Here is a 23,094-nt window from a genome sequence, read left to right as displayed (position 1 = left end):
GGAAGGCTACTCTTACCAGTAACGTGAAAAACTGGGGCATTTCTACCTTCATGTCTTCACCACCCTCTTTTCTTTTTTAGAATGTGCATCTAATATGTTTAATTCAATGCAATATGTTTAATTCAATGCAACAGGTTAACATTAGGGATTATGAGTCTTTGGAGGGATTTCTTATAAAGGGAGTCTTGGATTTGGAAACTGACATGATATTTTATTAGTTGTTTGGCTTTGAACTATTTGGTTTATGTTTCTTTAAATTCATTTTTTTTTTCCTGTAAAATGAAGGAAAAGTTCCTCTTACAATTTATTATTATTTTTTAAAAGGGTTGGGACAACAAAGTGCCTGGCATTGAGATAGAACATACTCAGGGAAAATGTCAGTTTCCATCTTTCTACCCTCACCCCCTTAGTTCAGTAATAAAGCTTTCCTGGGAATGACTTTTTTATGTGACAGTTTTATTTGTCCATTAGGACTTCATACAACATGAATGGGTTTGCGGTGCGTTTTACAGGTGTGGGCTCCCCTTGTGCGGTGTGGTGGGAAATGTATTCTCTTTACCGCTGTGTTGATTACAAGACACACTCATTTAAACTGATGGCTGAAAGTGACAGAACCTTCCTTGAGGCTGATCTCTTTCAGTCTTGAGGTGTGACTGCCCTTTAAAACCCACTGGTTTGAGACTTATGTGATCAGCTCCTCTCACCTAACCTGCAAGTGTGCTGGATAAACAGCGCATTCTCTTCTGGCTTCATCTCTCATAAAGCTGTTCTTCTGTATGGACTGCCGTGCCAGAAATTTCTTTGCCATCACCACCACAGAGTGAGTTTCTGGTCAATGACCCCGGTGATAGTTAAGCGGTTCTCTCTTAATCTGGTGGCTGGTAAGAGCACTTCCTTACAAGGAGACAGAGCCACAGTTTGGAAAACTAAGGGAAATTTGGGGCAGTGTAATGTCCCACCAAGACACAGAGATACCATGTCTTTGCTCTGAATCAGGTGCAAAGGACAGTAGCCGGTATTGCTGGACAAGAGCTTCTCCAGGTGACAAGTACAAATTGCTCTTCTCATTCTTGTAATCTGAGTGGTCAGCACCTGCTCCAGAACGAGGGCTCCAGCATTAGAGAACATTCCAAAACCGCATCTGGTACTCCACACATTGCCTCCTTAATGAAAGTTAGAATGCCTCCGTGAAAGAAAAACAGAGGTGAGGAGAGCTTACAAATAATTAGGAAAAGTAAGATGGGAGTTGGATTCAACATGCTGCACTATCAAAAACAATAATAAGAAACAGCTCCATTAATTTGGTGTGAAGAACTAGATGAATATACTCTTAGGACTGAAATCACAAGCAAAGTGGAAATTGCCCAAAGAAGTAAATAATTCCTTGATAAAGGCTTTTGTAAATAATCATGATTTGTCTCTGCTGGATATTTCATGTTTAAATTGTCACCAAAATAGTTTCCATTTGAGCAACAAGGCATGGGATTGTGTTTTTATGATATAGAAGAAAAAGCTAAGTACTTAATAACATCCCTATAGAATTATTCTTTAAATTCCATTTGCATCAAAAATACATGGAGGAAACCCAGTAAACCAAACAAAAACCAAACAGAAACCAAATCAAAAATAATTGTGAAGACTCATGCACTTGCAGTGGGAATAATGACCCTTTCACATTGAAGGTCAGCTTTCCAGGGCTCATGAACAAGTGAAAGAAAATCCCTAAGACAAAAGCTGATCTGGTCTAATAGGGCCCTATGAAGCCATAGACTGTGTATGTTTTCATCGCCTTCATCACACCATCTCTTTTCATCACGTCAAAGGTCTTACTCTACTTCACATACAGTGAGCTGGGCAGAGCGAAGAGCATAAACTTGTTTGGACTGGAGGTGAGAGAACTCCATAAGGTTATCCCAGTGCCCTTGGGCACAGGGGTCTCACCCTTGGCCTCTAAGTCTAATGGAATATGTCCAGCGGGGCTGGATGGATCCCCTACAGTGGAGAAGCACTGCTGTGGAGAGTCAATATATGCTCACGTTTAAGTCCTTCCTGGATACAAATTGTTGATTTGCATGTGTGATTGCATGCTTCAAGTGGCAAAAAAGAAAAGAAAAAAGTACATATGCAAAGGTACCCATTTCAGCTTTCTCTCTGACTCCAATTCATTCTTTAAAAAGGAAAAATTATTTATCTGGCTGTGCCAGGTCTTAGTGGTGGCACTCAGGATCTTTAATTGTGGCATGTGAACTCTTGGTTGCACCACGTGGGATCTAGTTCCCCGACTAGGGATTGAACCTTGGTCTCCAGCATTGGGAGCGAGGAGTCTTAGCAACTGGACCACCAGGGAAGTTTTCTCTAGTTCATTCTTGAAACCTGTTCTATAGCTTTTCCTTTGAAAAGCACATCTGCCATGTTCAAAAGGCCCAGAGAGTCAAAGCCAATCTTCCTGGATGTCCAAGTCATCCTAAGTCCCCCACCTCACTTGGCTCAGCTGCTGCCATGGCCAAGCTGAGCCCAGCTCCTTGCCACACCCTGTTCTTCCCTCTCTGAGCTGCCTCTTTTTGCACTGGGCCTGGAGAGCCCATCTCTTCTCAAAAGCCTGCAGTCTTTCCAAGACCCACATGGGATGACCCCTCTTCTGGCAGGAAATTCATGGCAGCCCTAGAGATTATTAGAGCTATCTGCTCCTGCTGCTCTTTGCTTGGATTCAGCTTTGGGCACTTCCTGTGCTAAGGCTTGTATTTTCATAACCCGCCAGCCTCCCCCACGAAGTACAGACTCCTCAAGGGCCAGGGCTTGTCTTATTCATCTTTGTTAGAGAATGCCGCAGGCACCAGGGGAGTTTTCTAGCACAGGTGCGGCAAGGTAAAGGCTGGCTGATACGTCTTGTCCTCTCTGTTTAGATTTTGGTGATTCACAGTGTGAAAACTGGAGTTAGTCTTTTAATGCTCAAACTCCTGACCATTCTTGAGTTTTTGCTGAAGTATCTTATCATGTCCTGGTTTTAGCTTCCGAAAAGTGTTTATTCTTTTGCCCCATAAGAATTTAGACCCTGGAAGCTTGGGCAGTATTGGGTCTTTCATTTCAAATCCTGTCTATCAGATTCTACTTTCCTCATTGGCTTTTCCCTGACAGCCAGAACTAATCCTCAGTGTGTTCAGATCCAGTGTTGAGCTGGTAAGAAGGGCCCCCTTTGTGCAGAAGGTCCTGGATCAGTATCTGCCAGAGGATTCCAGATTTGTTACTGCTCAGGTCCAGCCTTTGGTTGGCGCCTAGAGAGGGTGGTTGGCCCTGCCAGCCACGGACCCTGCTGGAAGAACTTGCCAGGGGAAGTGTTTGCTCTTCTTAGGATTTTTACGAATGGATTTTTGTGTAGTTCAGAGTGGATCAGTAATTTTCCACAGTCAGAGTGTCTCTATCAGACGGGTAGTTTCCCTTCGATTGGTAGAATGCCTTCTGATAAGATTCAGGCGTAAATAAATTGTTTACTCATTATGAACCTTCAGGTACCAGCCATAGAAGAGGAGGGGGTGCCCAGGGTGACTCAGAGACCTTGAGAAAGCTGAAGAATCCAGAGAGATAGAATGGAAGCAGGGTTCCAACCAATAAGATACTTAAGCAACACCCAGGGACTTTGGGTTACCACACATAGTAATGTTCTAATTCATAATATGAAGGAATGTGGGCTCATTGAAAACCTGTCAATCTGCTGAGGTTAGGCTGATCTTGTTGGTGTATTTCCTAGCAAAGCAGTACATCTTAAGGATAATAAATATACCCACATACATACTACAGCTCATGGTTTTTGAGCTCTTTCCAGGTGAGATGCTTTGTGCTTTATATTAGATATGCCATTCAGTCTTCACAACAACCCTTAGGTTGTAAGTGTAATTACTTCCTCTTTATAAATAGCCAAAATGAGGTCTAAGGAGCTTACATATGTTATGTGCATATCAAAATTTTAGCTGCTTGTTTTTCCAAGTTGTTCTTTTTTCTTTGTTTTCTCAAAGACTGGAAGAAATGAAGCAGATGGACAGTTTTTATTTCCCCTGTTGACCAAGAACAAGGATGTTTAAGAGGTTTGCTGGAGAAAAACATATCAGTTTGGGAGGGTGGTGTGGGAGGGTGAGTGACAAATATTTTCTCTAAGAAGCTGATATTTTAGGATACAAAAGATACAAATTAGGTTGACAGTAATTTTCCCAATGTCCATATCTATATTAACTCTTTTCTCTTGATCATTAGCTGGCTGGTTCAGAAACACTTGATTCAAGTTCTCTCTTATGAGTGCTGAATAAACTCATAGCGTAAACTTACATAGCATGTAAGAGGGTTGGTTTTATTTTTTATAATTAATATTTTTTAAATATTTATTTTATTGCTTATTTGCCTGCGCCAGGTCTTAGCTGCAGCATGCAGGATCTTTCGCTGTGGCATTCGAACTCTTAGTCATGGCATGTGAGATCTAGTTCCCTGACTAGGGATAAAACCTTGGATTCCTTGCATGAGGAGCACGGAGTCTCAGCCACTGGACAACCAGGCAAGTCCCGAGGGTTGGTTTTAAACCACTTGCTCCAGAGACTTTAATAGGTAGATAGCTGTCTCTCTGCCTATGTGGCTGGCTTGTACTTCCAGTGTTTACAAATCCTTAACTGGGCTGGGAATACACTAACAGGTATCCTATATGTCACCTGGGCAAGGCTCTGCTATTTTGATCTTTCTTCTTCCTTGAATTCAAAATCTGCAGGAAGAGGCAGAAATCCATTCCATCTTTGTGGGTTGTGGGGTGGAGCCAGAGGCTGTAGTCTTCTGAACTTGTTACTATGACACTGTCTGGGCAGCCACAAGCTCCCCCTTTGTTATCTGCTGTTATCCAGGCCTGAGGTTGAAAGGGGTGGGTGGTGATACTGAAAGCAATAGATGGCTCTGGCCAAAGGTTGCAGGGTGAGGCTGTACTCTTCACTGCCCCTTGTTGGGAGTGAAAGGAGGAAGAGGAAGGACAGTACACTGCAGGAAAGAGTATGTCCAGAAGGAGTGTAGTGGGGGCAGGGACAAGCTCTAAGGATAGAAAAGCTCATCTCTACCTATGGAAAGCTGATTTAGCACCTGAGAATAAAGAAGAGATGATTCGTTAGGAACACCTAGTAAAAATATCTGCTTGTAGAAAGTAGGTCTCCCAAATGTAAATGCCCCGAAAATCTGCAAGTCTGGAAGATAAACTTCCTGAGTTTATCACCTTAAAAATGCGCACTGGCGCTAGGAATGAATTTAGGAAAAACTTTGCAAAAGCTAGGAAAAAAAAAAAAGAGTAGAAATGACCTCCTGGTAAATTAGATATGATGATTTCACAAGAGAATATAAGAAAAGTGGAAGGAAGCACCAATAGTACAGAACACCTGTGATAACGTAATCAAGAGCAATAAATAATATAGATTTTGAAATGATAAATTATGACAAGTCAAATTGGTGGATTTAAGTAGACTTACAAGATTAGGCATTGAGTCCAGCCAAGCAGATGTTAAATGTTTAGAGCTCAGGAAACCACTTAGGGTGAGCTCTCAAAACATTTTACTTGCAAAATTAGTTCAGATTGATTTGGATATGAACATGCTGGAAATCAGACAGCAAACACAGGCTCTGGAGAGATACAAGGCGCAGAAAGGGAGGTAGGAAGAGGAGGAAGTAGTTTCTTAATGTATTTTTTTCTATGGGAAATAAAGTTTTTATGTAGGAAAGCTATAAATATATTCTGTTTTGAATACCACTTACCTATATCTGCTGATGGTTATATTCCCAGCCAAACTCTCTGTTGAACTCTGGATCTACTGTCTGGTTTTCTAGAGAAACTTTATGCTTGGCTGTTTCACCGGAACTTTACTCAAGTGTCCCAAACCCAACCTACTGGTGCCTGCTTCCCACCCAAGTCAGGAGCAATGCAGCTCCAGCCTCTGTTCCTCACTCTCCGCTCACATCCCATATTCCACATGGCTAAACGGTCATGGTCCGAGCTCTTTGAATGATAACTTTTAAAAGTGTCTAGAGTATGCCCCCAAATGTCTAGAGTATGTCTTTTGTCCCATAGTCACTGCTATAAGTCAGAAGACTACTATCACTCTTAAATTATTGCAGTAGTTCAGTTCAGTCGCTCAGTTGTGTCCGACTCTTTGTGACCCCATGAACCACAGCACGCCAGACCTCCCTGTCCATCACCAACTCCCAGAGTTCACCCAAACCCATTGCAGTAGGCTCCTAACTTATTTGCATGCTTCCTGTCTTAGCTTTTGGTTCTCCTATAGCCATTACAATAATTTTCTAAAATAAAAGCCTAGCTATATAACTTATGGCCTGTAGGTGAACCGAGAGGATGGTATGTGAAGTTGACACCAGGACCCTGCTTACTGGCCAGCCTCATCTCTTGCCGTTCCTACCATGTCTTCCCCTTGAATTCTGTGCTTCAGTCATACTGCATGTCTTTTCCAGATGGGCACTACCCTCCCTCATCTGCCTGCCCAGCTCTTGTTCTTGCTTGGCTAACTCCTCTTCCACCTGCGCCTTTGAATTTCAAGTGTCCATCTGCAAGTTTTTCCTGACCCCCCCTTCCTCATTCACTTCTGTATCACTTGGGTGTAAGTTCTCTTCCACTCCCCTGGTGGTGCTAAGTCATGTCTGACTCTTGTGACCCCATGGACTGTAGCCCACCAGGCTCCTCTGTCCATGGGATTTTCCAGGCAAGAATACTGGAGTGGGTTGTCATTTCCTTCTACCAGAGGTAAAGGCTCTTTGAGAAACAAGGCAATTGTTCAATCTCATTTACTCTCAGGGTTTGGAACGTAGCAGACATTGTTAATGTTTGTTAGATAAATGACGAGTGCATAATGCATTGCAATTTCTCAGAAGAAGAAACAGAGGTTAACTCACAAGTCTAAGAGTGACACAGTGAGTCTTCTAGTCCAGGATTATTTCCGATAAATCATCCATCTGCAGCTAGAGACACCCTGTAGATATAGGCAAATTGGGATTGAACCTTTATAGTGTGAGATATTGTTTTACCGGCTTTTCTGATTTTTTGGTCTGCTGCAGAATGGTAGCACTCAGTGGCAGCAAGAGGGTGAAGAGGATTGTGGCTCACAATCCAGGAATAATCAAGGGAGAAGTGGACTAGAAATTGGGGCCCCACTGCCAGCTCACCAAGTGCTTTTCTCTCAGCATTTAGCCCTTCTGAGGCTCAACTTCCCTTTCCACAGATAGGCAGGTAGAATAGGTGATGTTTAACATTCTCTGTAACTCTATTATACTGTCTGTGTCACGGTGCCCTTTAAGTTACTTCCGCCTTAAAAAGCTCAGTGAGCAACCAGTGAGATATACCGGGAAGCATTGCGTGTCCTAAAGCTTGGCACACAAATCTCTTGGCACAGTTCTCCTGGATCTCATGCAACTAAGGAGCATGCCTGGCTGATCTCAGACACAGAGGCTTCCTCCAGCTCCTGCCTTTCATTGGTATTGAGGACTCCTATTGCCATTAATCCCTATCTGAACACACAGCCACCTAAAGGTATGAAGGACCCAATAGTAGGAGGACTTAGTTCAAAGTGTGGGAAGTTCAAGGTGTCTCCAAGAACCAACCTATCCCAAGGGTCTGGACTAGATACCTTTCTCCAGAAAATTGTCCAACCACATATTTTAGGAGAGCCTGCCTGGGTGGGGGCATATTCGTTCCCATAGAGACACCGCTTACCCTCTGTGCCACCGACTGCAACTGTTTGGATTGGGTGGCATCTGTCACAGGTACAATCAAACTGTAGGCTGGTTAAAAACCTGCAGTGACCTCAAGCAAAAAATGTTAGCTGCCATCAGGCTCTTGAACTGGGAAGTACTGCAAGAAGGGGGCACCTAACCCCATTCAATCCAGTGGTGGAAACTAACTGAAAACAGAAAAGGGAGAATCTATGTGGTGAGGTTAGAACCATGAGGGGTCATGGCAGCCTGAAGTGATGAGGAGGCAGAAAATGGACTTTGCAAAAATTAAGAGGTTATATTTCCTGGTGGCTCAGATGGTAAAGAATCTGCCTGTAATGCAGGAGACTCAGGTTTGATCCCTGAGTGGGGAAGAACCGCTGGAGGAGGGAATGGCTACCCACTCTAGTATTCTTGCCTGGAGAATCCCATGGACAGAGGAGCCTGGTAGGCTACAGTCCATGGGGTCGCAAAGAGTTGGACTCAACTGAGTGACTGACACTTCCACTTACATGGAGAAGTCCTTGAGGTATGTTAGATGATCTGGAGTAGAGTAAGCAAGTCAGAAAAAAGAGCAGAGTGGGCAAGGAGAGAAAGACCACGGGTCTCAAGCTGCTGTGGTCTGGAAGGCTGCCTCGGACCTGCACAACCTTCGGGTCTAATTTCGTGCTCAGAAAGGTCTAGCCTAAACACAGTTCCTATTCTTACTTCTGAGAGGTTCGTTCTCCATTGTGTATCCTTACAACAACCCCTTCCTCATTTCTGTTTTTTTTTTTTCCATTTATTTTTGTTACCCCTTCCTCATTTCTTTTGAGTAACTGGAAGAGTCTAACACAGCCATGCTCAAGTCAGGGCTCCTGAACTCCTCTGGCGTTGGTAGCTCATCCCGGCATTCAAGGATCCACGTCCCTCTTTCTTCATGTTTATGTAATATTTTCCTTTGCACTGCACAGCTCCTTACTTAGACAGCATCAAATTCCCATACATTGATCCTTAAGGAGATTTTATATTGGAGTTCTATAATTTTGGGCTTATGAACCCCAAGGAAACTCTAGATGGTCTTCAAGGAGGTGAAAGAACCTCTGAAATTGTAAGTGGTGAAAGTGTGTGTGGGGGGGGAGGGGGATTTTTCTGAGGAGAGTTTCCATAATTTTAACCAGATTCTCAGAGTGACCCATAGCCCCCTAAAAGTTAAGGGTCACTAGTTTATCACTAGCATAGCTGGGTTGCAAAGAGCTCAGATTCTAGAATCAGAATTGTAGTTAAAATCTCATCTGTATCACTTACCATTGGATAGGCTTAAGTATTTGCTTAACCTCTACATCTTATATTTTTCATGCATGCAACAGGTCTAATACCAGCAGTACTTACACATTGGAGTGGTATGAGGATTAAAAGAGATAACTGACGTAATGTGTGTGGCACAGTTCCTGGCATATAGCAAATTTCTTAATGTTGACACGCATTACATTTGGATGGCTTATGATATGAGCAAGCTGGGTGTCAAAAGTGGTCAAGGTGATTAGAATGGCCATAGATGTTCCAGATTTGTTGAGACAAGTTCTAAACAGTAGGCCTGCAGTCCAACAATTTGTACCAGTGTCCCTGGTTGCTGGCTTCCCTTGCTTCTGCTTCTGTGGCTTCCATGTATATACAAGTTTACTTGGACTTCTTCCTCATCTTTCTTCTTCACTTCTTCCTCCACTTCGCTCTCATGGCTCGAGGCTTCTCAAAAGATAGCACGAAGGCCAAGACCAGTTAACTTTTATAGGGCACTGTGGGATCCACAGCAGGTCAAGCTTCTGACTAGCTGTTTTTGAATAAAAGCAGATAGTCAAATAAACCCAATTGAGGTTAATAGGATAGATGTTATTATGACACTGTATCCAAATAAGAGAGAGACGAGGCCATTTTCTCAGCTTTGACGAGGTATCCAGCAGTGGAGTCAGACTTCCCAGGTGCCTGCCTGGACTCTTAGGCGTGGGGAAAAGGACTGTGAGGCAATGGTGAGCATGCAGTCAGCTCCAGCGATCCGGCTGGTTCTAACAGGATCTCCTGATGGGGCTTCTGTGGTGGAGAAAAATAAATCCTCAAAATTCCTGATGAGAGGCCCTTGAGTTTTCACTTGACAGGTGGCTAATCAAGTGTATGCGAATAATCATTATACAGGACTCCACCCCAACAAAACAAAACCCAACCCAACTCACTAATGTAAAAAATGCCACTGTGCTTCCAAAATAATGGCGTTCAGCCTACCTTTTGAAAGGGGAAGAGACACAGCAGTGGTCTTTACCAATGCAACCCAGTGTTCTTATTCTATCAGCTGGGAGCAACAACAGGGGAGAATTTTCTGGCCCTCACCCAGTCACTCAACCATGCAGAGGTCTATGACCTGCAGTTTTCATAGCCCTCAGAGATATTTGGCTGGACTCCATGTCTCTGCAGAAGGACAAAAGTCCTGCTATTGCGGTAGTCATGGCAATGATGGTGACAGTGGATGATGATGCTGGTAGTTGAGTGTTCTAAATTTGTGGTGGATACCTGCACATAATTTCCAGTCTAAAGATCTCAGGTGCACTCTGGTGGTGGGGCTTCTGCGCCACCGGAAGGGGCTGTCTACCTCTGAGAGAGGACTCTTGGTGTCAGTTGCCCACACCTGCCCTTGGCCAAGCCCAGGCTCAGGGCCAATGGCCAGCATTTTGCTTAGGTGCAAGGCTGTTGCCTAGCAGCTTCTCTAGTCAAACATGTTGAGAACTAATTTGACCTTTGTCCCTATCCTCCCTTAAGACACCCATGTAGGATGCTGTATCAGCACAGTGTCTAGGCCATGAAAGGAGCTAGTTAGGTACTCTGTAAATGTTTGGCTGCTGCTTCTTATAATGAATACTCAAATGGCTTATTTATGCAAAGAGCAACGTGCTTCTTCTCCTCTTGATTTTCTGTGGTTTTTTTTTTTTTTTTGTTGTTGTTGTTGTTCTGGCAAGGGATGGATGGGGAACAGGGAAGATTAATGCATTTGGAAAATTCCTTAATACATTACTTGTGGTTGCTCCTTATGCAATAGAAGACATGACCATTAGCACAATTTCAAATATCTCCCAGTTTGAATCTTTCATCTCTATCCCCTTTCTATAAGGATATCTCTTTGTGTTGACTTCTCTAGCCCCCTGCATTTGGGCATAAGTGTGAGCCCTTTAAGAGAATCTTTCAGAAATTCTGGGGTCTTGAAATTGGGTGCCAAGTGTAGGATTAAACTGAATTTAGAATTATTATATCAGTTGTTTCTACAGACTCTTTCTAGGGTGGGAAATGGAGAGGTCTATTGTGTGGCTTCCTTCAGTCCCCTAAACTGGAACAATGTTTCCCATGGTCTCATTCCCTGTATGGGTCCAGGTTAATACTAAGCATGAGATATATTTAAACAAGATTTGGAAGTTGAAAGTGAAGCAGCAGCTGTTGTTTATCATTGGAAATTGGGTGTGGAACTCCAGGTGCTATGGTGGGTTGTGACTTTTGATGCTGATCTGCTAACCACCCTGTGGACCACCCAAGGCCACTGCTTCTCTGGCAACCTCTGCCTCTCTGAATCCTGGTGGTGGTTTAGTCACTAAATCACATCTGACTCTTGTGACCCCGTGGATTGTAGCCTGCCAGGCTCCTCTGTCCATGTGATTTTCCAGGCAAGAATACTGGAGTGGGTTGCCATGCCCTCCCCTGGGGGATCTTCCCCACCGAGGAATCGAACCCAGGCCTCCTGCATTGCAGGCAGATTCTTTACTGGCTGAGCTATGAGGGAAGCACAAAAGCTAACAGTGGTGGTGGTGGTTTAGCCCCTAAGTCATGTCAACTCTTGCAACCCCATGGACTGAGTCCTGAGCCAGAGGTATATGCAGTCCCATAGTAAATTGTGTTGACTTTACCATGGAGATCACCTCATCATTGAGAAAGGGGTGATGAAAGACAGCTGTGAGTTCCAATTTGTCCTCATGGGTCTTAGGTTCTTGCTTATCCTTGCTCTCCTCTCCTTTCTGTCCAGCTCATCTTCCAGACCACTGGCACGGGTCCACAGCAACTTCACGCCCAATGCCAATCACAGATGCAACTCCGATAGACTTCCTTTTCCACCAATCCCATTCTTGTGTCAAGTTTAGTTCTGATAAAAATCCCTATTCAACACCACTTCTGCTTCTCTAATTGAACCCTGATTGGTAACACTGTTCTTATCCTGAATAAATACCAACCTTTTCTGAAAAAAGCAGTGGCTCTGGAGTTCAAATATTCTTTGTACTGTTTTGGGGAACACCAACTCTAAAAGGGGGAAGGCATGAGAGTCTTCTGTAATTCACCTGGTATGTTGGCTGAGCTTGTTTTCTGTAACTCAAGTATTATACTGTCCATAGGAGGGGAGTTGCTAAGGTTTACAGGGCAAACAGACAGTTGTTTACTATCATATACAGGTCAAGCATATATGTCTAAATATAAGCATGTATTTCTTAGGTATACATGCCTGAAAGTGAAAGTGTTAGTCTCTCTGTCATGTCCAACTCTGTGCGACCCCATGGACTGTAGCCCACCAGGCTCCTCTGTCCATTGGATTCTCCAGGCAAGAAGACTGGAGTGGGTTGCCATTCGCTTCTCCAGGGGATCTTCCCGACCCAGGGACTGAACCCGGGTCTCCTGCATTGTAGGCAGATTCTTTACCGTCTGAGCTACCAGGGAAGCCCATAGACACCTAAGGCACAGATATTAAAGGACTTAAACACCTGAAGACATGAGAGAAGTGAAAAAAAGATGAAGGTGTGGTAGAGCAAACTAGGGTAAATACAAGTTATTTGCACAATAAACAGTTGTCTAATGAATGTATAAGGTGTGTTTTGACATTTTTAATTTAAAAATCAAACAAAAAACCAAACAAAAAATATAAAAATATTTTTTAATCTACTTTTACAATACCTCAAAACAACTATTTTCATCTTCAGGTATTACTTTACATATGTATATACATTTGTTATATAGTTGGAATCACAGTGCACCGGTTGTTTATTGTATTGTCTTTGTTTTCCCCCACTTATTTTTCATATATATATGTGTATATATATATATATATATATTTTTTTTTTCATTGACCTGGATCTCAAGGGAGACTATGAATACTTCTAAGGAGATTTTAAAACCTTGGTTCAAAAATGTGTTATGTTTTCTCCTTCATCTCCTGCTTAGAATGTTTGGTTTTGAGAAGTCTATGAGCTGTTTTGGATATCAGTCTGACAGACGATTGCTAAAGCAGTGTGTAGCCAAGGTGAGTCCTAAACAGTAAGAGCTGTTGCTAAGGAAACCGCGACAGAGACGTTTAGGGTATAAACTTTGCTATCGTACTTAAATTTCTTGCCACGGTCCTTGCTTACTGGACTTGAACATTTAAGCAGCTCCAATCAAGACAGAGGATGAGATGGCTGGATGGCATCACCGACTTGATGGGCATAAGTTTGAGTAAACTCCAGGAGTTGGTGATGGACAGGGCGGCCTGGTGTGCTGCGATTCATGGGGTCGTAGAGAGTCGGACACGACTGAGCGACTGAATGAACTGAGTCAAGACAGAAGTGACGTGGGGTGATGGGCGTGGTCTAGCAGAGGGCACAGTCAGAAGGCACCGCAGGGCTGCTGGAGAGGAGAGGCAAGGGTTCATGCCTGCTGACCTGGGAGAAAACTTTCTGGATGCAGGGATCTGTGAATTTGAGTGAGAGTTAGTGTAATAGTGGGAAAGACCATTCCTATGCCTCTGCCAGTATCCCTGTCTACTGGGGGCAAGTGTTCCATAAGCTGGGTACAACCTATTTGTGTATGTCTATTTAAGCACAGACACACAATTAAAATGAAAACTTACCTTGAACTCAGTACATTCAGTTGATAAAAATCGAGCTGCTTTACTTGAGTTTCAGATTAGGTGACTGAGAATTCCTCTTGCTTGGCCTTCTTCTCAGCTTTACCTCATCATTACTTCTTCTTATTGCAGTCCTTGAGGCCCATATAGTTATGAGAAAAATAGCTTGAAAACTGCTGGTTTGGAGCCACTTTAGTTCATACTTGGTCTTATGAGGAAATTTGAGGTTTTCATGTTTGAATCAGATATTTTGCATCTTTTTAAAATTTTCATTAATCTCTTTGTAATAATAGTGATCAGTATTAGCAAAACCTATAACTGCAAAATCATGGCACCTATAAGATGTCAGGCTGTGTTCTAAGCACTTTATATATGTATCATCAACTCATTTAATCTTTGCAGCCCTATGAGGAGAGTACAACCATAATTCATTGATTTTAAAACATATTTTCTCTCACATTTTAGCATCTGCGAAATTTTAATGTGTCTTACTTTTGATAGCATGTCATAGTTTAATTGGTAGCATTTTAAAATTTCTTAATGGAACATAAAATAGTGGTATGTTTTACGATATAGGCTAGCCTCGATTCCTGAAATACAATATGACTGTCCTCAGTTTACAAAAAAAGAACTTTGGGCACAGAGAGGTCAGGTAACTTGCCCAGTATGACAAACCTTGGCATTCGGGCTTCAGTTTGTGCTCTCAGCTACTTTGTACACTTCCTGGCATTCAGAATGGGTTTCCCCTGTCCCTGCTTTCACTGCCAACAAAGAGTACACCCTCAACCTGGGGACCCCTCCCGCTTCTGAGAGTGGATTTCATCCATCGAGTTGCGGTCTGCTTCCAGGAGCACCCCCTGACAAGGCAGACACCATTTCCAGAGTTTACCAATCCAGCCTTTCTCATTCAGCCATTAACATTCTGCTGGGATTTACTTATTTTATTGCTTATCCAAATGAGAGGCAATTCCAAAACAGTCTTTGGGAGATGAGACACAGAACAAGTTGTGATAAGAGAAAAGACTGGAAGGATAAATGATATTTCAGAACTGGCTCCAACTGGCTTATAAGAGCTCTTGCCTGCTGGCTGGTGCAAGTATTTACATCACGGAAATCAGCAAACATGTTGTGTGAATCAGGGCATCTTGTTTGTTTGTTTGTCCTTTTCAGAAAGCCAGTTTATGATCCCATCATTGGATAGATGCTAAAAAATTGGATTCTAGGAAAAAAACCCTCATTGATCAAAACACAACAGTAAGAGGAGAACAGGAGGATGAGTATGAGAGGATATTCTGAAGTTTTCACAATAGTCTCAATGCCAAAGAATTTTAATATTATTAGAATAGCATCGTGTGTATATTTTAATTTAATTTATATTATGATCTTATTATCTATAGGGTAGGAGGTCAGGGACACATATACCATCTACCTGAAGAACTGTAGAGAAACCTTATTACTCAAGGAATGAGCACTGTTCACTGTTTATCTTGCCCTCCTTGTTGAGAGAGAGGTTCGTCAGCTATTCGCCAAGGGAAGCAAGTGGGCAACAGGGCTTCCAAAATCATCCCATAAACAATAACTATTAGATTCTAGAGGGCAGGGCTCAACATGTAGGAAGAGCTCAATGAGTGGTTATTGTTGAATCAAGTGATTATTTCAGAGTTCTTGTATAGTCACATCTCTTCCACGTGGGTTCTCTGGTTATTTTCTCTTTTTTCCTTGGTGATTCTCAGTAAAACCCACAAAACAAAAATGGTTTGTGGGCTTATCATTAGGAGGAGGAAGGAAGTGAGCTGCTGCATAGACTGTGCCCCAGCCAGAAGAGAGAAAACTGCAGGAAATTAAGTAGATTGCAGCAAGGGTAAAAAGAAACCCAATGCTGGCTAAGACCTCAAGTGTTTGGCACAGAGGGAAAGAAGATCAGGGGGACAAATTGGGTCTGAGGAGAGGCTCTTGGGGCTAGAATGAGGAAGGGAGTTTGAGTTTCCCAAACAGAAGCTCTTTGGTCACCTTGGGGTCACAAAAGTCACGCATGGGAAATTGGTTGTGGGGGAGGGGCAAGGGGAGGGAGACAGACTCTCAAGCCAAACCCGACTTGGAGATGGGGATTATGGCAGTTTAATGTTGCAAAGGACTTGCCCATTTTCATGTCGAAATTGGGCTATTTTAGGGAAAAAAATAAACCTTTGTGATTCTTCTCTGTTTAAAGCTACAAGGATTCAGCTCAGGAAATGTATCTTCATAGATTGTAGGATGGAGATTTTAGCAGTTGGACTCTTGACTGACTCAGTGTATGGGCTTCACAGCTATGAAGGTTGAATAGCAATTTCTAGAACGACCTTTCTAATATCTTATCCCCACCCCCCCACCAGAAGAGAGTTGCGTACAATCTATTAACGAATTTGGCTCTCATTAATAATTCTTTGAACTGGCAGAGCAATCCTGGCTGATTGAAAATAATTATCAACCTCTCCAAATGATTAAGCAGCATATTTAGATTTTCATTTATATCATCATTTTGATTGAATGATGTGTATGTGTGTGGGACTGTGTATTAACAAGGTATCTCTTCAAAGTTATAATAAATACTGCATGGAAAAAAGAGTTGCCTATTTCTCAGTATTAAAGGAAAACCAAGAAGCTGAGGGCGGGTGAGCCAAAACACAAAATTGGGACCTAAAATATATGATAAAAAACAGACTGTGGCAGAGATAAAGTTTCATGAGACATGAGTGATAAACACATAGAAAAATACTTGTGGCGTTCCTAGCATAACATCGGAAGATTGAAAATTCTGGTCAGCGTCAGCAAACAAGCAGTGTAATTAATCTGGAACAGAAAGAATACCACAGATGTTTAAAATTATTTTTTTTTTCCTATTGGCTCAGTCTCCCACATATTTACAAATCGAAGGTTGTAGATTGATAGCTCCTGAGATGCACGTCCAATGGGCCCTGCTCCAGGTTTGTGTTTGCACTCAATGCATCCTTTTGGGTTCAAACTATTTCCCCCAATTAGAATATAAGAAAAGTTATAGCCCAAACCTTCCTTGTCTCACGTTGGTCTCCCATGTGTGTTCTGTTAAGGAGTCACTCAACAGGAATAACAAACAAAAACTCCCACCAGTAACTGTATCGTCTCACAGAGGGGTGTGCAGCCTGCTCTTCTTCACTAAGATAACTCAGTTTGGTACAGCCTCATTCATAACACAATAATAGTAACTCGTTTCCACTGGGTTCATTTGAATTCTGATTTTGCTGCGTGTCCCCATCTGGATTAGCTCAACAAACTTTAAATGCTAGAGAAAAGTTTATGCAAATATAGAAGTTTATAACAGTCTGAGCAGATTTTCTTTTACAACCCTAAGGACTGGGCAAATGTTTCACAGGGAGGTAAACTAAGTCACCAAGAGGTTTTGCTGGTGTTTTACGGTCTCCTGACAAGTCAGAGGCAAAACACCAGAATCTTGGCCAGAGTTTAAAATTCTGCAGGTTAGTGTTACAGCATGATCCGCTTCCAGGCTGGTGGGTTTTTTGTTTGTTTATTTTCAGTACTTGTTAAACATGGACTTTTTCTGAAAGGGTAGTCACAGACAGAGTAGCTCAAATGGTTTGAAAAGAGCCAGCTCTACAGAGGAAGGCTCTATCTTATAGCTGGGAGCCTTTCCCATGGGGTCCACGGAGTCACAAAGAGTCGGACACGACTGAGCAACTTTCACATCATGCGTGCGTGCTAAGTCACTTCAGTTGTCTCTGACTCTTTGTGTCCCTGTGGACTTGTATCCCACCAGGCTCCTCTGTCCATGGGATTCTCCAGGCAAGAATACTGGTGTGGGTTGCCATGCCCTCCTCCAGAGGATCTTCCCTCCCCAGGGATGGAACCCAGGTCTCTTATGTCTCCTGCATTGGTAGGCGGGTTCTTTACAACTGAGTCACCTGGGAATTACATAAAGGGCAGCGGAATCATGGCAAACCCTGCCAGACCCTTTGTAGCCTGCAAGATTCATCTCACTCCTCTGGTTGAAGACTGGTTCTCCTGTGGGGTCTATTTATGTATCTGCCTTTCTATAAACCGGGAGATATAATTTGTCAAATCGTGGGTTCCTAGATAAGACCTTCTACTTCTTTGCCTTGAGGTTGATTAAAAACCAAGTTTTTAGTTCTTCTTCTATGAAATAAATTAGCAAAATAGAGTACGGTGAGAATAGGCTAAAATAAAAGGTACTAAAAATAAAATGTTCTCTTCTTTGAAAATTCTGTATTCACAATTTAAATGTTATCTTGACTTAGATATGAGTTTTGTCCACATTTACTTCAAGATGCAAAGTGTATTCTGACACACATACTCACACACACAAAGAAAGAGGCACTCAAAGAGACTCTGAGAAATCATCTGTCCACTTAGTAACCAGAATAGAAACAGAAATAGAAACCAGGTATAAAAATAATTTCCAAGAGTCTCTGAGTTACAAAAGATACATTTGGTTGTTGCGTGCAAACTGGTCCTTCCTCCCTTACCTCTGCGTTCCCTTTTAATAGTTTCCGTCCCCTTTTTTTCTCCTCCAAGTCACAGGTTAGGAGCATATTAGCAATTATCTTTGATGGACCCACTTAGATTATGTTTACATAACACCAAGCAAAATGTTTTGGGAAGGAATTCACTATTGCGCTGGGGTGTAGGCATAAATTTCTTCATGTAAGAACCAGTTCTTCTTTACAGAATGTTTCAAAATGTTTATTTCAAACCCGGGCTCAGCCTAGTTAAGGGGTGTTTTCCACATAAAAGCCTTGTGGTTGGATAAGAACTGGCCTCACCCAGGGTGTCCTAAAACTGTCTTATCTTTTAGCACATTTTCTAACTCCTTTTAGACAAAAGAAGGAAACCAAAACAAAATTGGGGCTAACAATATGGTTAGGAAGATAGGGCATTAGCCTTTTGCTCGGAACATGTATTCCTGTGAAAATGAAGGAAATGCAAAGGAGAGAATCATGAAATTTCATAATGTTCAGAGTTGGAGGGGCTTACAGCTAATCTAATCCTCCTTCTTCTACAGATGTGGAGGCTGGGAACCACATAGCAAAGCGACTGATCACATTTTCTAAAAACATTTGTCCTATGATCCAAGAGCTGACTGAAATATTTCAAGGCAAATTTTTCTAGATATTCCAGAAAAAAAAAATTCGAAATTCTCTTTTATTCCAAAATCCAATCATTCACATTGCCCGGAAGTCTTTCTTATATTTCTTTCAAATTTCTCATGTTTATTTGTGACAAAAAAAGTTTAATTTATGGCAAACTGCCTTAGATGTCAAATATTCTGAGACAGGACTTGGAGTTAAAGGGGACCCTGACTCTGGTCAGAGACAAATTTCTGTGGTCGCCATCATGGGCCTTCATTTTTAGCCATTTGCCCAGGTGGCACAAAAGTTAAAGAATCGCCTGCCAAAACAGAAGACGCAAGAAACATGGTTTCAATCCCTGGGTCGGGAAGATACCCTGGAGTAGGAAATAGCAACCCACTCCAGTATTCTTGCCTGGAAAATTTCATGGATAGAAGAGCTTGACGGGCTGCAGTCCATGAGGTCGCAGAGAGTTGGACATTACTGAGTCGCTAAGCGTGCACACACATACCAGACTGAGAACTGAGGGCTATTTAGCACTTTTTAGGGCTAGAGAGGAGTCCTTTTTGGTTTTGATCACTTTATTTAAGGACAGTTTAAGCTTGCCTCTTACTCTTTCAACATATCCCCAAGGTTGTTCTTACTCTTCTCTCCTTCCTGTTCTTTAGAATCTTAATGTCCTAGTCGTTTAAAATTGCCTGGGTTTTCCAACTTTCTGCCTCATCTCCACTCTTATTCTAATACCCTAATCCCAATTTAGCATAGTACTGAGTTCTTTTTTTCTTTGTTATTTTTACTCTGTAGTTTTCTGGCTACCTTGAGAAGTTTACTTTTTTTTTTTTTAAACAAAAGTGAATTTTACTTCTTTGGACATTTAAAAATTAATGCCTTCCAGTTTCTATGAGACTTGGTTTCTCTCTTTTTAAAGCACTGCACTTCTTGAAAGAGGTCTGTACTTAGTCAATACTTAGTGAAGTGTCTTCACATCTCATTAATTCCTCAACCCATTGCAGGCTGGCTTCCACTACCACCGGGCAATTAAAACTGCTCTCTCACCAGTATCCTCCCACTGGCTAGTTCAATGGCCCCACTCTTCCTTGTCACCCTACTTGACATTTATGCAACATTTGACACGGTTGACCAGCCACTCCTGATTGAAACTCTTTCCCTTCTCAGGCGCTTTTATTTCCTCGGCTCTTGCCTCTCTAAGCTTTCTTCTTGGACTTCCTTCGCTGGTTCCTCCCACCTTTTGATGTTGTTTTTCCAGGGGATGTGTTTCCGGTTTGCTCACACCGCACACCCTTACTCCGCTGTGTTGTTCTCAATGACCCCGTATCCTCTGATGAAGTTCTCGGGCTTATAATTGCTCAGCTGAACGCCCGTTCATATTTCCTAGCGCCTACAGGACGTTTTCACCCGTTTTCTCTGAACGTGATGGATGAGGACTATTATTCTCATGACGGTCATGATTAAATTCTCTCTGCCTTTGCTCATGCTGTTTTCTGGGTCCTTCCTTCACCTTCCCTGCTCCGAGCACTCCTGCTGATTATTCAAGACCAGCCCTCCTGCTGCCACCTCCTCTTCAGAACATTCTCTGTCACTCTGAAGAAGGGTTTCTTGTTATTTCCTTTTTTCTTTTAGAGTATTTTGATAGTGATAATGACTAACTTTAATGGAATTCTTAGATGTCAGTCTCTGATCTAAGTCCTCATGGATGATCTCATTGAATCTGCACCGAAGCCTCTGACACAGGTGCTTTTATCATCCACTGATTTTGCATGAGACAACCGACTCAGCATAATAACTTGTAGGTTTACATAATAAAATTTCAAACTCAGGCAGCCTGGGTCCAGAGTACTTACCCTGTCCCTTCCCCCCACCCCCCCATAACAGTAGCTACCTTTTACCGACAACTAACTTTGTGTGTGGATTTCTATGTATTATCCTCATTTAGGAGCTTCCCTGTGGTTCAGTGGTAGAGCCATCTGCCTGCAGTGCAGGAGACTTGAGTTTGATCTCTGGGTTGCGAAGATCCCCTGGAGAAGGAAATGGCAATCCACTCTAGTACTATTGCTTGGAGAATCCCATGGACAGAAGAGCCTGGTGGGCTACAGTCCATAGGATCGCAAATAGTTGTACACAACTGAAACACTTAACACACATCCTCATTTAGTCCCTGGAAGACTGTTACAAAGTGTTACATGGTGCAGTTATTATTATATATATTTTATGAATGAGGAGACTGAGGCATAAATAAATTAAGCAACTCACTTAAAACTGCCTAGCCCCCAAAGTAGCCAAGTCAGAATGTACGTTTGTTTACTTCTGTTACAGAACTTCCCAGATAGTTTTATAGTTAAATACTTAAGATGTCTTTTACCCTTCTGTCAGCTCTCTGAGGGCTCTGATGATGTACTTTCCAATTTTTTATTCTCTATATCTAGTCACAAAATAGAAATTCAATAAATGTGGAGAGAGAGACTGATAAACAGATTGGCTATTGTTGGCTTTGGGTCGTTTTTTTAGGACAATTGATATGCATCCACTTTGTTCTATGTTTTCCATAGCCAGCCATTTCTGTGTGTGTAGCATTGTGAAGCCAAATGTGAAAATGCTGTCTCTGCAAACTTTCTTTTTGAGCAAAAATAGTTTCAGTTCCCAAAGGTAAAATAATTGCTGCCCTGACAGTCTGTATCTGCCTCCCTCTCCCTTTAGCAGTTTTTAGCTGTTGTGTCCAGATGTAAGGTTTAGTTGAAGAGACCCTTACTCTATTCAGAGATAAATACCACATTTCACAGAATATAAGCCTAAGACAAATTTAAGTCATGTCATGGTTTGAAAGAGGCCATTTTGTTTTGAGTGTGGCAGTATTTGTCCATCTCAGGTACTTGCTAGTTCCATTATCTGCCCCTTCGTTCCCTCTTTCTTTCCTCTCTCCCTTCCCTCCTACAGCTGAATTTTACTGCATGCTGATAATGTCACGTAAAATTCCATCTCTCCACTTTCCCCAAGACAGGCTGGTTTTGTAATTTTTGAAATGTAAAATACAATATTTTGCATCCATAAAGTACACTGTATATTCATTCTTCTTGTTTTGTTTGTTTATAAAATTACAGAAGTACTGCCGCACCTTCTTTCATTGCACTTCTCTTTATTGCCCTTCACAGATATTGCATTTTTTACAAAGTGAAGGTTTGTGGCAACCCTGTGTTGAGCAAGTCTATCGGCACGACTTTTCCAACAGCATTTGCTCACTTGTGTCCCTGTTTGGTAAGTTTGGTAATTCTTGCAATATTTCAAACTTTTCAATTATTATTATATTTGCTCTAGTAATCTGTGATCAGTGATCTTTGATGTTGCTATGACAACTTCCTGAAGGCTCAGATGATGGTTAGCATTTTCTAGCAATAAAGTATTTTTAGTTGAGTTACTTACCTTATTTTTTTTAAGATATTATGCTGTTGGACATTTAATAGACTACAGTATAGTGTAAACATGGCTTTTATATGCGTTTGGAAACCCTAAAATTCTTGTGACTCACTTAACTGAGATATTTGCTTTATTGCAGTGGTCTGGAACTGAAGCTGCAGTATCTCTGAGATATGCTTGTAATACATGGTTACTGTAGAAAATATCCAGAATATAAACTTACAAGTAGTAAAATTTAAATATCCTTTTTTGCTATGAATCTCCCTTACTATTGGTTGCAATACCTTTTCTGTGCATTATAAATCTAAATGTGTAAAATACACACTTAATGAGTTTTTAAGTTTCCTAAACTGAGCTAACATCATACTTATTACCTTCAGCACATTTTTCATGTAATATGACTTTCCATGTCTGTGTTAATAAATCTACTTCAGTCTTCTTAATGGTAATGTAATATTCCATGCTGAGGAGTATACATTTTATAAACCAATTCCCCTTAGAAGAAAATGTGAATTGGGCTCCACATTCTAAATATACACATATCTTTGTGCCCAGGTGTAGGGATTCTGTAGCTAAGTTCCTGGAAATAGAGTTGCTGGCTCAGGAAGCATGTCTTATTATTTTAATAGCGTCTCTTTGTGGTATATGATATCCAGTGATGACCCCCACTGAATCAAACCTCCCATGTTCACATCCTTAGCTGAAAACTCACATTATATCTAAGTTACCTATCCTTGACTTCACTTGTGGCTCAGCAGTAAAGAATCCACCAGCCAATGAAGGTTTGATCCCTGGGTCAGGAAGATCCTTTGGAGAAGGAAATGGCAACTTGCTCCAGTATTCTTGCCTGGGAAATCCCATGGACAGAGAGGAGCCTGGCTGGCTACAGTCTATGGGGTTGCAGGAAAGTTGGACATGACTTAGCAACTA

The 23,094-nt window shown here is 41.9% G+C and overlaps 1 long non-coding RNA gene across 1 annotated transcript in view; it reads left to right on the top strand.

Annotated features, from left to right (window-relative positions):
- Positions 1–22,000, top strand: part of LOC110150883 (uncharacterized) — an 80,157-nt gene extending 58,157 nt beyond the window's left edge. The window contains exon 3 of the long non-coding RNA XR_011485610.1: positions 21,903–22,000. This is a non-coding gene — a long non-coding RNA (uncharacterized lncRNA). The remainder of the gene's footprint in view (positions 1–21,902) is intronic.
- Positions 22,001–23,094: the final 1,094 nt, after the last annotated feature.

The sequence above is a fragment of the Odocoileus virginianus genome, chromosome 34, assembly GCF_023699985.2.
Source record: "Odocoileus virginianus isolate 20LAN1187 ecotype Illinois chromosome 34, Ovbor_1.2, whole genome shotgun sequence".
In the NCBI taxonomy this organism is placed as follows: domain Eukaryota; kingdom Metazoa; phylum Chordata; class Mammalia; order Artiodactyla; family Cervidae; genus Odocoileus; species Odocoileus virginianus.
This window is presented reverse-complemented; position numbering and strand designations above follow the sequence as displayed.